The 15,133-nt window shown below is 47.7% G+C and overlaps 1 protein-coding gene across 1 annotated transcript in view; it reads right to left on the bottom strand.

The window, feature by feature from the left end:
* The window catches only part of LOC138287347 (zinc finger protein 850-like), a 411,450-nt gene that overhangs the window by 222,331 nt on the left and 173,986 nt on the right, over positions 1–15,133 (bottom strand). Inside the window, exon 4 of the mRNA XM_069227705.1 lies at positions 2,940–3,046. The gene's annotated coding sequence lies outside the window, so the exon portion shown is untranslated. The remainder of the gene's footprint in view (positions 1–2,939; positions 3,047–15,133) is intronic.

The following is a 15,133-nucleotide window of genomic DNA, read 5'->3' on the forward strand; positions in this document are numbered from 1 at the left end:
TAGTAGGAGCTTTGCATGTCTCCTAGTTCAGCCTAAGCTGCTCTGCTATAACTACCTCTATCAGCCTAAGCTGCTAGAACACTACTAATCTACTAATAAGGGATAACTGGACCTGGCACAATGTTACAACTTGGTCGTCCCATCTCTAGGGGGCACTTTAAGGGGACTGTCAGAAGCCTGGGAATCAGCTTGAACACTTATCTAGAGTCCCATGCTGACTCCCGATTGTTTCTCTTTTCGCCATGGTATACTTTTGTAGTATCACATTTGCTTCCTGGGACTGCAAATCCCATAATGCACAACCTGGTAGTCAGGAAATCCTGGATTCTGTTTCCCATTGTTTTCTATGGGAGAAGTCCTGCTGCTCCTTTTCACCGGATCCTCTCCTCCAGGACTTGCGAGTGTGTGAAACTACACTCACATGAGACCTTTCCTGTGCAGCCCAGTCATGTGATTCCAACTGGGGTGTTCTGCAGCTTGGAACTGCTTATAAGCAGCCATTTCCTCAGGATCCCCGTTGTGCATTGGAGTTCGATTCCTTTGTGTTACAGACCCCTTATCGGATGGTGTTCTACTCTTGTTCCTGTTCTGAACCTGTTTCCTGTTTCTCTGCCCTGCTCCTGATTGTTCCAGCCTGAACCTGCTCTCTGTTTCCCAGTCCTTTTTTTCTGCTTTCCAGCCCTGTCCTTGCTTGTGCCAGCCACAGCCTGCTCTCTGTTTCCCAGTCCTGTCTGTTTGTTCCAGCCAGAAGTTTGCACCCTGTTTTTTAATCCTAGTCCTGCCTTTGCCTGAGCCTGTTACCAGTTCCTGTCTCTGCCTCTTAGTTTGTTCCTTCTGTTTCCGTTTCCTCTCGGTATTTGTGTCTGGTAAGTGTTCTATCAGTCTTCACCAGTGTATAAGTGTCCTCCTTTATACTGGGGTTGGCTCATGATTTCCAGAAGGCAATTCCACCCCCATCTTTGTTTAGTGTTATACGTTGTCTTTCGTGCCTAACAGTGATAGTGTGCTATTGCTCTTTTTCCAGGAATCGCCAGTGTGTTTCTAGCTGGGCCCACAAGAGCTTGTCTTGTGTATGTAAGTACTATCCTTGTTTGTGCTCTAGGGTCCACAGACTGAATCACTTCTGCTGCCTCCTTTCTATGGGGCTTGTGGGGTGTCTATCTGTAACAGAAAACTGCACAGAGGCATTGACATTCCCTGTCACTGTGGGAGGTTCTGCGCCCTACTCTGTGTACAAGCCCAATGTGTTTGTCCATTAGTAATCTGTTTCCTGTTTGTTCACACAAGGGTTGCTCTGCTTTTACTTTTCTGTCCATAGCTGTCCTTTTCCGTGTATGCCTTTAGCTGCTCTTCTGCCCCAGTACACTACCTCTTTGGGATACTCTGTGACCTCAATGGGTGTTGCAACCAGAGTCCTGATCAGACCTGCCCGAATCCGTGACACACAAAGTGTAAGTACCATCAGGTACCACTATAAGCCAGGCCAGCCTCCTACACTCGCTGACCTGGGAGACCTTCTTCACCACCCCTACGGACCAAGCCTGGAACCTCGGCATTATCCTGGACAGCAAACTCACCATAAAGAGCCGATCAACGCAGAATACTCTACCTGCTTCCTCATCCTCTACCTGCTTTGTAAGATCTTCAAATGGCTCTTTAGGCCGGAATCACATCACACCTGCTGAAAAGACTTCAGATCATCCAGAACTCAGCAGGCAGGCTCATCGACTCATCCCTTACCTCGCCAGACGGACCCATATCACTCCCCACCTGAAGAAACTCCACTGGCTAACCGTACACTCCCTTGCACAAGAGAGGTCATTTCAAGATCCTGACACATGCCTACAAAGCAGCCACCACCTGAGCTTCCACTGTCCCTCGAAACTCCTGCACTCCACCTCCCTTTCCTTTCCCAACACCACTGCATCTGCCGGGCAAAAGTGGAGGTCGTTCCTTCTCCCACCTCACCTCAAAATCCTGGAACATCCTCTCCATCCACCTGAGCACTTCTCCCTCCCTTCAGGAATTCAGAAGAGGATTCAAAAGCTGGCTCTTCTACTGAAGTCAAAGCCTAGCACCTGGATACGATTAACATTGAAATTTGGTCATGACTCCTATTTAAGTTCTCGTCCACCATTTTATATTGCTCTGAAACCCCCCACCAATTCGACTGGTTTCATAGGTTATGCCTCTGCAGTTAGACCAACATACTTATGTGGGAGCAATATGATACCTTCCTTCCCACCACCTGGATCAGACCTCTGTATAGACATGTTTATCTCTGAGGAGAGAAGTGAAAAGAGGGTTAGAAGAGGGAGCCGTAAGGAGCAGTCTTCCTAGGAGGGTGATCAGCTGAGGTATTCTCAGTGGTACACACAACAAGGTGTGGCGTCCCAGAGAAGACAGAACTTTGTAGGGCTCCAATTATCACTGTAATGATTTACTTCATTAGGACCAGGGATTGTCCTTATCAGGATGCACAGACCACTAATTGTGGGATGATTATGTCCCGCTAATCGACAACGTTCTTTCTTTTTAATCGTATCATTGATACAACCAACTAGCGATAAAATACTCAACAGGTTATTTATAGGCAAGTTTAGCTATATATCACACGATCTACAAATGTTTACTTCAAACACTTAGCAAGGGGTTAAAGGCACCGTTTTTCCAACCATGCACATAAAATAATGATGAACAAATGATGATGAAGCATGTCTCCTTGGTGAGTGAGGGTGTGAGCATCTGTAAGGATAATTCTAAGACCTAATGAGATAAATCAATATAGGGATAACTGTAGCCCAAAAATGTAATGTTTTTTACTGGAACAACACAACTTGTTGTGTGCACTTATGACTTAGGAGTGTGAAAGACCAACATAGCCCTCCCTTTACCTTGATATTAAGAGTTATTCCCAGTGATATACTAATATGACTTACCAGATGCAAGAAGTGCAGAGTTTGGCAGCTCAGAAGATGTACTGATCCAACCTCTGGCATATGACTGCGCAGGTGGTGTGTGGTAAAAAGGCTGTGGTGTTCTTCAGCTGAAAAAGAAACACAATCACTTTATTTAGGGATAAACAAATGCTTTAATGGACAGATCATACTTCATGTTTGGTCATTATATTTAAACAAGGAAACACCTCAGCAAAAGAAGAGGAACAGCTGGATTGCGGTCACTGGGCACATGCAGTAACGTAGAGACTTGTGTGGTAGACCACTAGCAACGGGGAGGAAATCTTGTGAGGAACTGGATATTTCTTCAGAGGATCAGCTTTACAATATGCAGTTTGACAGATTTTAATTCTAGGAATAAATCCTGCTGACACCATATCCTTTTCTAGAGTTTGATTAATGTTCCTGCAGTGACTTTGGATCAACAGCTGTTGTAAAAAATGAACAGCTGTGAAACATTAATTTTACTTCATCATCTGAGGCGTTGAGACATTTGGTGAGAGTTGAAATATTGAGACTTCTGGAAATGATCAAGAAACTAGTGTGTGTGTGAAACAGCTGAACTTTGGATACCAGCAACCAAATGAAAGAGAAAATTGAGACAGTCAAGCGTGAAGAGACAGGAGGCTACAATACTTCTGTGCTATACGGTTGAGGTTCCGCATATTACGTTATCAGTTTAAGTTTTTGTTTAATCTATATTGCGTGGCACTATGTTACGTCACAAATGTAGCAAAACTTTTTTGTTGTATATGTTATGATAGAGCATGTTATCTCTTTCTTCTACTACATAGAGTAATTCATGTTATGTCTTTGTTGTCTGATGTTCTGTTATATATTTTTAGTACACTCTTATATCCAAATCCAAAGGGCTATCCTGCTGTCACAGTTTTTCCCCAATACACACTGACCTTCTTGCATTGCTGCCAAACTTGAGACATGCATGATTACCATGAAGAGTGCATTATTTGAGACATAAGTGTCAGACCTAGCTTTTCACCCACTCAGGGTAGACAATAAAAAATAGTAATTGTAAAAATAAGAAACAATTAGAAAGGGGAAGAAAGAAAATAGTACCACAATCACAGCAAGAGCAGCAGAAGGACCCTAATAAAAACAAACAATCAGTACTAGGCCCATGCTCCACGGAAGGGAAACACGGAGGAAAACAAAGTGTAAATAGCATGCACTGACCAATCACAAGCCAGCAAGTGAGAGTGACACCAAGACAACAAAAGCTTAGCAACAAGCGGGTTCCAAACCTCTTTTAATTATCAAAATGTCTAGCAAGCAAAAGTGCATGCGCCGTCTCAGGTGACACGTAAGAGCTGCAAAAACCTAGAAGGTGCTGCCACCCCATTAAGCAGAAATACAAAGGGCCTGATTTAGATATTGCCGGACGAGTTACTCCGTCACAACGGTGATGGATAGCCTGCACGCCGCGATCTAAATCCCATTATATCCTATGGGATTTTGATTTTTGCAGACGGAACATCATCCGCCAATATCTAAATCAGGTCCTCAGTCAAACATGCTTACTGCTTGTGTTAAGAATCAAGAGTTGAAGTTGTATACTTTTAACACACAGTCCCTTGGATGAGTCGATAAAACAAAGACAATGCAGGTCGCAAAGTAGGTGATGCGTCGGAAGAGGAAGTGATGTGTCGATTCCTTCCTCGCAAGTGAGGCAATGCGTTGATTCCTCCCTCGCCAGGCAGGTAATGCGTCGCTTCTTTTGCTGCTGGGTAGGCGATGTGTCAACTCTTTCCTCACAGGAAGTAACATTGAGTCCAATGTTCAATGATAACCTCAGGGATAGTGCTTTGGTGTACTCAGAAGTCTTTAGTTCCCAACAGCTCTTTATAAAATTGCAATTCTTAAACAAAACTAGTCACTTGGAAAGTGGTGGCAACTCATTTGGTACGAGTACCTGCTACTGTGTTTCCAGTTATAAACAATCTGCAAAACCCTCTTCATAACAATAACTCAATTTAAGCAACAAAAGGACCCACCCAAGTAATCACTGTAGCTTTTAGGACACCAACAGTTTCAATGTCCATTGACAAATCTGTTTAAGGCCATAACCCTGCCTTTGCTGCTGTTACTGTTTTCAGTAATACCATACACCTAGCAACAAAAGGATACCTGTAGGATGGGCGTGACCAAGTGCCGCAAAATGACAGACGTGCCACAACAGAGATTCCGGTCGGGTCAATAATCCTTCACCATCCGCAGGGCACTGAATGCCCCTGGCCCTGACAGTCGACTTGGAGGGGGTCCTGGTGCTCCTGTGAATGGGGTCTAAGGCCCTGCGGGTGAACTAGACGGAGGGTGAGCGAGGCCACTGTGCCCTACTTGATGCAGCTCACTGCAAAGGGCACTGAGAAGCTTCTGTGTGCCAGGGAGAAAAAAGAGGAATGGCACACCGTACCAGCAGGGATGCATCAGAGACTGTCCGCTACCTCCTGTCCTCAGAGGAAGAGGCGGGAGCCGGCCAAAGATCCTGGCTCCTTCAGACATGGAGGTGCTTTCTCGACCTGCTGCAGGTGGAGTGGTAGCCCTCTCGGAGGGGCCCGGTGGTCTGCGACTGACGGTGGTGACTAAGGGCACTGAAGGACTTACAGCGAGGAGAAGTGCAATGAGACCACATGGACGGGGAACCACTTCAGGTGCTGCTGTGTAAGGAGAGAGGACTAGGGTGGAAAGGAGCTGGGCTTGGTCTGTTGCCAGCTGTGGCAGATCCTCTCCCCAGTGAGGGGATATCTCTGTATTCCACTGCTAAGGCACTCTGGCCAGTGGCAATGCAGATGTCATTCACTACTCTCTTGATCGCTGCCTCTGCCTAGGTGCCATGGCAAAGGCCTGGTCAGTGTGGAATGGGGCCCTTGTGGACAAGGCCTTTTTTGCCTGCCCAGGGGACTTTCCCTGGAACTTGTCCCACAATCGTCCAGTGGAGAAGGCCTCTACACTTTAGTGAAGGGTGGGGCCCCTAACCTAATGGCTAAGATCTGCTTTCAGGAGAGTAAGGTCGAAGACATAGAAGGGCGCTCTAGGCACAATTATAGCTTCATTGTGGAGCTCCCTCAGGTCATAGAGGGTGCAAATCGGGAGAGTAAGGTCTAAGACATGGAAGGGCGCTCTAGGCACAATTATAGCTTCATTGTGGAGCTCCCTCAGGTCATAGAGGGTGCAAATCGCACCACCTTTATAGAAAATAGAATTTCGACACATGCAGCATCCACTGGCCTCTTGTCCTGTTTCACTGAGGAACAGGCGCACCGGGTGCCCGCCCGCAGCCCCCCCATTAGAGGGGCCCACCAAGCCGGTTATAGCCAAAATACTGAACTACACAGACTTAGCGCTGCCAGGCTGTTTCACCTTCAAAAATGCACATGTAAGGATCTTTCCAGATGATACTGACGAAGTTTAGCGCAGGAAGGTATTGTGCACGAGTGCTAAACAACGGCTAAGAGACATGGGATTAAAATAGTCACTTTTTCCCCCTGCAAAATTGAAGGTGATCGTGGACCAACAGACATATTTCTTTTGGGAATAGATCGGCCACAGCAACATCCGCACTGGTGACAGGGGGAGCCCCATGCCTTCCAGCTGAGTCTGTCCTCGGCAGGCGCTGTGCACACCGTAGCGCTGCGCAAGCCGGACTGGAGTCTGGGGCGTCCTCTTAAGCACAGCGGCCCCAGGAAAGGACATCAGTAATGACCACCACATCCCACCTCCGAAACTCGGAGGCACAACACTCTTCTGACGACTCAGGAGCAATCCAACTGAGCATTACATCCATAATCCAACCACCAATAGCGCCTCAACCCTCCGAAGACTTAAGTATTGGCTGCTCCATGGAATGCTGGCATTAAATGCAGCCCATGCTGTGATGCAATACCTCACTGTCCAAAACTACCTCCTGCACCCCTGGTGCATGGTAACTAAAGGGGGTTCGCCCCCCTGGCTCACAGCCACCTACAGCCTCCTGTTTCTCGCAAACACCTCCTACCGATACTCCTGATGGCGCCACCATGTGTAGCACAGTAGGGAGCATGCTAATGGCCACCCCTCACTTGCAAGCTCCCTAGAATTGTTGCACCATATGTTATGGACGTTACAACACAGTTACATCGTTTAGACAACCAGACGTTGCTCTGCTGACCTGGGGAGGTGAGACTGGAGGTGTTAGTTATGGCAAAGCCAGATCATCATTCAACAGTGCAGGGTAACACAGGGACACAGGTGCATCACTGTGTACCTCAGACTGGAACTCCCGCTAAGCCACACCCTCACAAACTATGCCTAGTGTTAGAAATGGAGTCCAACCCTCACAAACTATGCCTAGTGTTAGAAATGGAGTCTATAGATACAGTCAGTTTACACCCTGTCCATGTAGGGATCCTCACTCTAGTCAGGGTAAGGGAGTCACACAGCTAAGATAACCCCTGCTTATCCCCTTGGGAGCGTGGCTCAGGCAGTCCAGCTTATCTAAGAGGCAATGTGTAAAGTATTTGTAAACACAAACACACAGTACACCAGTGAAAACACCACAAAAGTACTCAACACCATGATAGAAAAATAGCCAATATTTATATGAGTTAAACAAGAACAAAACGACAACAATCCAACATACACAAATAAAGATATTACTTTTTAAAGGTTTAAAAGAGTCTTAATCCTGAAGAATCAGTGGTTGTATCCTTTTAACACACAGTACCTGGGATGAGTCGAAAAACATCCCAGGACACAAAGGAGCTGATGCGTCGGAAAAGCAAGTGATGCGTCGATTCCTTCCTCACAAGTGAGGCAACTGGTCATTTTTTTCCCCGCCAGGCAGGTAATGCGTTGCTTCTTTTTCCGCCAGGTAGGCGATGCGTCGGCAGTGCAGGGTCGATGAAGAAAATGACACCCAGGGACGATGCATGGAAAATCCAGACACACAGCAATGATGGATTGGCGCTGAAGCAGGAGATGCGTTGATTTTGCAGCTGCAAGACAGGCGCTGCATCGATTTTTCAGTCGCGGCTCAGGACCTGCATTGATTTTTCTGCTGCAACGGTCTGGTGCATGGATTTTTCTTCAGGTCACCAGTTTCCACTTCCAAGGACCCAGGGACTGGATTTGGCACCACTTCGCAAGTCAGAACTCTCAGCATAAGAACCCAGGCACTGGCAGATGAAGTCTTTGATGTCCCTGAGACTCCCTAAAAGGAAGCAACCTGTGGTGCTGAGTGTACATTGTACAGTGCCGTGAGGCTGGTGATGCAGCACTATTTGTTGTGGTGCTGAGTGTACATTGTATGGTGCCGTGAGGCTGGTGATGCAGCACTATGTACACTCAGCACCACAGCAAATAGTGTTGCATCACCAGCCTCACGGCACCATACAATGTACACTCAGCACCACAACAAATAGTGCTGCATCACCAACCTCACGGCACTGTACAATGTACACTCAGCACCACAACAAATAGTGCTGCATCACCAGCCTCACTGCACCGTACACTGCATACTCAGGGCCACAACAAATAGTGCTGCATCACCAGCCTCACGGCACCGTACAATGTACACTCAGCACCACAGCAAAGAGTGCTGCATAATCAGCCTCACGGCACAGTGCAATGCACACTCAGGACCACAACACATAGTGCTGCATCACCAGCCTCACGGCACCGTACACTGCATTCTCAGGACCACAACAAATAGTGCTGCATCACCATCCTCACGGCACAGTACAATGCACACTCAGGACGACAACAAATAGTGCTGCATCACCAGCCTCACGGCACCGTACAATGTACACTCAGCACCACAACAAATAGTGCTGCATCACCAGCCTCACGGCACAGTACATTGCACACTCAGGACCACAGCAAATAGTGCTGCATCCCAAGCCTCACGGCAGAGTACAATGCACACTCAGCACCACAACAAATAGTGTTGCATTACCAGCCTCACGGCACCATGCAATGTACACTCAGCACCACAACAAATAGTGCTGCATCACCAGCCTCACGGCACTGTACAATGTACACACAGCACCACAACAAATAGTGCTGCATCACCAGCCTCACGGCACTGTACATTGCCCACTCAGGACCACATCAATAGGCAATGCACATTGCACAACATCCAAGCTCTCCCCGTTCAGAGTTGTGCAAATAACACATTAGTGCTATATCCACCGCCAATATGTGGCAGGAGAAAGCTTGTGAAAATCGTCCAAGCAAAACCCCTGTCAGTGTCATTTGCACTTGTGCTGCCACCCTCTGTGGTGCAAACGGGAGTGTGCGCACAGCTGATGAGTATCTCACAGCTTGCAATGACAGCCACCGTCTGCTAATCGTGTGGTCATATTCTGTAAACGCAGAGGAACTGAAAGCAGCAACAGGATGTTTTTTTCTGGAAAGCTATTTGCATCATTATAATTCAGGTGTAAACTAAACAAGACCAACAAACCTGTGTAGATGTGAAAGCGTAGTTGAAAGATGTTCATCAATCGTGTTCCTCTCAGTTTTTAACATAATACTAGAGTGAGGCTTAGTGAATATTTAGGTCCCCACTTAAACAAGGGCCAGTTACTGCTTTAATTAGGGTTACCAAGCATTCCTGATTTGCAGGGATCGGCCCAGTTTGTCATGACCTTTCCTGAGAATTGGCTGTAATCATGAAACGTGTCTCAGTTGCACAGATTCCTCATAGTGCAGTATGATGCAACGCAGTGGCATAGATTCCTCATAGTGCAGTAAGATGCAGTGCACAGATTCATCAGTACAGTAATATGCAGTGCAGATTCCTCATAGTGAAGTAAGATGCAATGCAGTGACATAGATTCCTCACAGTGCAGTAAGATGCAGTGCACAAATTCCTCACAGCGCAGTAAGATTCAGCACAGTGTGCACAGATTTCTCACAGTGCAGTAAAATGCAGTGCACAGATTCCTCACAGTACAGTAAGATGCAGTGCACAGATTCCTCACAGTGCAGTAAGATGCAGTGCAGTGTGCATAGACTCCTCTATGCAGTAAGATGTAGTGCTGTGTGCACAGATTCCTCAGTGCAGTAAGATGCAGTGCCCGGATTCCTCAGTGCAGTAAGATGCAGTGCAGTGTGCGCACATCTCACTGTGCAGTAAGATGCTGTGCAGTGCACAGATTCCTCACAGTGCAGTAAGAAAGTGAAGTGTACACAGATTCCTCACAGTGCAGTAAGATGCAGTGCACAAATTCCTCACAGCGCAGTAAGATTCAGCACAGTGTGCGCAGATTTCTCACAGTGCAGTAAAATGCAGTGCACAGATTCCTCACAGTACAGTAAGATGCAGTGCACAGATTCCTCACAGTGCAGTAAGACGCAGTGCAGTGTGCATAGACTCCTCAATGCAGTAAGATGTAGTGCTGTGTGCACAGATTCCTCAGTGCAGTAAGATGCAGTGCCCGGATTCCTCAGTGCAGTAAGATGCAGTGCAGTGTGCGCACATCTCACTGTGCAGTAAGATGCTGTGCAGTGCACAGATTCCTCACAGTGCAGTAAGATGCAGTGCACAAATTCCTCACAGTGCAGTAAGATTCAGCACAGTGTGCACAGATTTCTCACAGTGCAGTAAGATGCAGTGCAGATTCCTCACAGTACAGTAAGATGCAGTGCACAGATTCCCCACAGTGCAGTAAAATGCAGTGCAGTGTGCATAGACTCCTCAATGCAGTAAGATGTAGTGCTGTGTGTTCACATCTCACTGTGCAGCAAGATGCTGTGCAGTGCACAGATTGCTCACAGTGCAGTAAGATAAAGTGCAGTGTACACAGATTCCTCACAGTGCAGTAGGATGCAGTGACACGGATCCCTCACAGTGCAGTAACATGCAGTGACACAGATCCCTCACAGTGCAGTAAGATGCAGTATAAAGATTGCTCACAGTGTAGTGCACAAGAATACCTCATAGTGCATTAAGATGCACTGCAATGCACAGATTCATCAGTGCAGTAAGATGCAGTGCAGGGTGTACAGATTCCACACAGTACAATGAGATGCAGTGCAGTGCACAGATCTCTCAGTGTAGTATGATGCAGTGCAGTGCACAAATTCCTCACAGCGCAGTAAGATTCAGCACAGTGTGCACAGATTTCTCACAGTGCAGTAAAATGCAGTGCACAGATTCGTCACAGTGCAGTAAGGTGCAACGCACAGATTTCTCAGATGCAGTGCAGTATGCACAGATTCCTCAGTGCAGTAAGATGCAGCGCACAGATACCGTACAGAGCAGTAAGATGCAGTGCAGTGCACAGATTCCTCACAGTGCAATGAGATGCAGTGCACAGATTCATCACAGTGCAGTAAGATGCAGTGCAGTGCACAGATTCCTCAGTGCAGTAAGGTGCAGTGGACAGATTCCTAACAGTGCAATAAGATGTAGTGCACAGATTCCTAACAGTGCAGTAAGATGTAGTGCACAGATTTCTCACAGTGCAGTAAGATGCAATGCAGTGTGCACATATTCCTCACAGTGTAGTAAGATGTAGTGCACAGACCCCTCAGTGCAGTAAGAAGCAGTTCACATTGCAAATAGGTGCAGTGCAGCGCACAGATTCCTCACAGTGCAGTAAGATGAAGTGCAGTGCACAGATTCCTCACAGTGCAGTAAGGTGCAATGCACAGATTCCTCAGATACAGTGCAGTATGCACAGATTCCTCAGTGCGGTAAGATGCAGCACACAGATACCTCAGAGTGCAGTATGATGCAATGCAGTGCACAGATTCCTCACAGTGCAATGAGATGCAGTGCAGTGCACGGATTCCTCACAGTGCAGTAAGATGAACTGCAGTGCAGTGCACAGATTCCTCACAGTGCAGTAAGATGCAGTGCACAGATTCCTCACAGTGCAGTATGATGCAGTGCAGTGCACAGATCTCTCAGCGTAGTATGATGCAGTGCACAGATTCCTTAGTGCAGTAAGATGCAGTGCAGTGCACAGATTCCTTAGTGCAGTAAGATGCAGTGCAGTGCACAGATTTCTCACAGTGCAGTAAGATGCAGTGCACAGATTCCTAACAGTGCAGTAAGATGTAGTGCACTGATTTCTCACAGTGCAGTGTGCACATATTCCTCACAGACCCCTCAGTGCAGTAAGATGCAGTGCACAGACCCCTCAGTGCAGTAAGATGCAGTTCACAGATCCCCCCTTTAACAGAAATGATGACGCAAACACCCTCAGACCTTGAAGTGAAGGAAAGCCGCCCACATCTCCCCGGATAGAAGAGCCCAGCTCAGCCCGGCTCCTGGCAGAGATTTCCTCCAGGATTATTCAGTCTATTTCTACAAACACAGCAGAAGGTGCTGACAATCTCCTACCTGAGCAGGAACCTGTGCAGACATTTCCAGGCTCCCTCCTCCTCCTGGGGCTTGCACGTGCAGATTTGGGATCTGAGGGGGGGGTCTGAAGATGAAGATAACTGCACAGACCGACAGAGGGTCCTTCCTCCTCTGCAGCAGGCTGGACACAGAGGGGGTGGTCGGAAGTGATGTCAGCATCCGCTGCTGGTGCTGTCTCTGCCGCCGCTGACCCGGAACAGGAAACCCTTCTCCTTTTCATACAAAGTGCTCAGTGGACTTCATCTGCAGGCGAGGAGCGCCCTCTGGTGGCCACTAAAAAGACCGCCGGCTCCAGGCTGCAGGAGGGAATTGAAATGACACCTTTTGTTTCATTATTAAATATATGAACATGTAGCAGCTGCTGCAACTAATCTGGAGAGCGTTTTTCTGATGTTCCTGTTTCTGTGGGTAAGTCTTTAGTAGAGGCTGTGTATCCTCAAACAACATTCCAACACTTTGCCCCAAATTAAGTTTTTCATTTCTGTGCTGCTTTGTTTACCACCTCCTCCCTTCAAAGGTTCATTTATAAAACAAAGACATATCTTCCAAGAGTATATACTGCTTATGTGTGACATTTTCATCATTTCAGTGTAATTATGAGTAACATCCAATGACTATGAGCGACTCTTCCTCACGAGCAAAATCAAGCAATGGAGATGAGAGAAACATAAAAATATCAGAGGTCACACCCATCTGAGCAACGAGAAACTCTAAGATTTTAAAATTGCTGCAGATCACCAGAAATGGGCGTGCCCTAACCATCTGTCCTTGTAACCTGATAATACTGCAGACAGCGACTCACTGCAACGCAGAGGCTGTACTAACTACTTATGCAGCTGAGATCATTTTTGTGCAGACAGTGTAATTGCTGCAATGCAGAGCTCTCAGCTGTAACTTCAGGCTGAATGATGCGCTCCTAAAAGTAAATTAAATTAGGAAGACTCAGTAGTCTAGCAACTCTGACTCGCCCAGCATTGATTCATGACTGCAGTGCAGGGAGGCCAGTCTGTCTGCTGAGGCACCGCCACTCTCAGTGGTGGCCGCGGTCCATGTGTCGGTCGCGAGTCTGAATGTATGCCAGGCCGTGCGGGGTGAGCTGCAGTCCCGGGCTCCTGGCTGTGCTGGCTGCAAACATCTGTGCTGCGCTCGCACCAAAGGCAGCCGGGCCATCTACAGGTATGTGTGAGAGACTGAGTCCGTGTCTGTCCTTGCTATCTTGGCAGAAGCCATTGGGCGAAATGAAATCACAAGACTGAGGAATTTCCTGACATGACCTCAGTGAAATTTAAATTGTTGAGGTGTGGGGTGAACCACCGTAGCCAGCTGCAAGCTGAGCCACCCCCCAAGCCTGCAGCAAGCAGCGTGCAGTGGGACTGGGCGCTACCAGCTAAGAGCCTTGTGCAGTCAGTGGAGGTGCTAAATAGCAGCGCTCCAGCGGACAGGTGAGGCGCTATAAATGCGTGACAATGCATTTCAGTGCGGTGATGAAGACCTCCACACTGAAATGCGTTTGTCTAACCCCTGATAGGAGGTACTTGGCAGGGCTGCAAAGAAAGAAATAGATTGGTCAGAATAAATTCATAAGACAGAACAATCAGGTCTGTAGCGTCGCGCGTTAGGAGCTCCCGTGCGGCTACAGCAATAAACACGCTTGGAGCCAGGTGTGCGTTTACTCCGTTTATTTCTCCGTCACAGTCCCCGACTGCCTTTCCCGCTCTTCCCCTCCTCCCTTTATGCCCTCCCCCTCCCGTCACTGGTGCAGACCACCTTGCCCTCGTTCAGTAGGGGTCTCCCTCCGGACCCCCCTCTCCTACTTGCTCTCTTTGGTGTTGACCACATCCGTTGTCAACACTACATCCCTCCCCAACGGGGAAGAGATGAAGATTTTAAACATTTTATTAAACTAAAAAATAGTTAGCTGAGACAGCTCAAAATCTCTAACTTTGTAAGTATGTACGACTCTGGTCATAACAGTATGAAACAGTGATCAGTCACATGCGAAGTCCGCATACCGCCGTGAAGGCCCAGGATTGTGCCGTAGTGAGTATCTCTTTGCGCCCGACCGCCCTGATGTCTGTGTTTCTTCTCTGCTTGGTTCGGACGCTTCTGCTTTAGTTGCTTGTGCTTGTCTTTGTTATGTCGTTGGTCTGTTTCTTGGTTGTTCTTGACCTAGTCCTGGTCCATCTGGGGTGATGCTCCAATCGTTTAGTTCTATGTCTGACTCGGTTCTTGTCTCTCGGCTGGGTGTCTGTGGTGTTAGACGCTTGAAGAAAACTACGTTCCTGGTTACTTGTTCTTGGCCTCTCTGGGCTGTCACCATCGTGCCTTTTATGGTGACCACCGTCCATGGTTTAATTTCGAAAGGTAGTCGGAACTTGCTGGCTGGATGGCGGTCTTTCACTAGCACCGTGTCTCCCACTTGCAACGTTGTGTGCTTGGCTCCTCGTTTCTGGGAGGCATACTTGTTCGTGGCATTCCTCCTAGTTGTTGATTTGCTGGCTGGTTGTGTGCTTGCTGCCCAGGAGGGGTGATGTGGGATGGCATCTACTACTGTCCTGCCGAAACAGAGCCGGCTGGGCGTGACTCCTGTGGTGGCATGTGGTGTTACTCTGTACTCCCTCAGGAACACATATATTGCTCTCTCAATGTCTCTGGCTTCTGCCACGGCTATTCGGATAACTTTATTGAGTGTCCTCACGAACCTCTCTACCTCGCCGTTCGCTTGTGGCCATCGCGGGGTGATGCGTCTGTGTTTTGTGTTTGTGGATTCCCGGAACTGTGCCCACTCGCGGCTATTGAACGGGGG

Source organism: Pleurodeles waltl, chromosome 4_1 (assembly GCF_031143425.1).
Source record: "Pleurodeles waltl isolate 20211129_DDA chromosome 4_1, aPleWal1.hap1.20221129, whole genome shotgun sequence".
NCBI lineage: Eukaryota > Metazoa > Chordata > Amphibia > Caudata > Salamandridae > Pleurodeles > Pleurodeles waltl.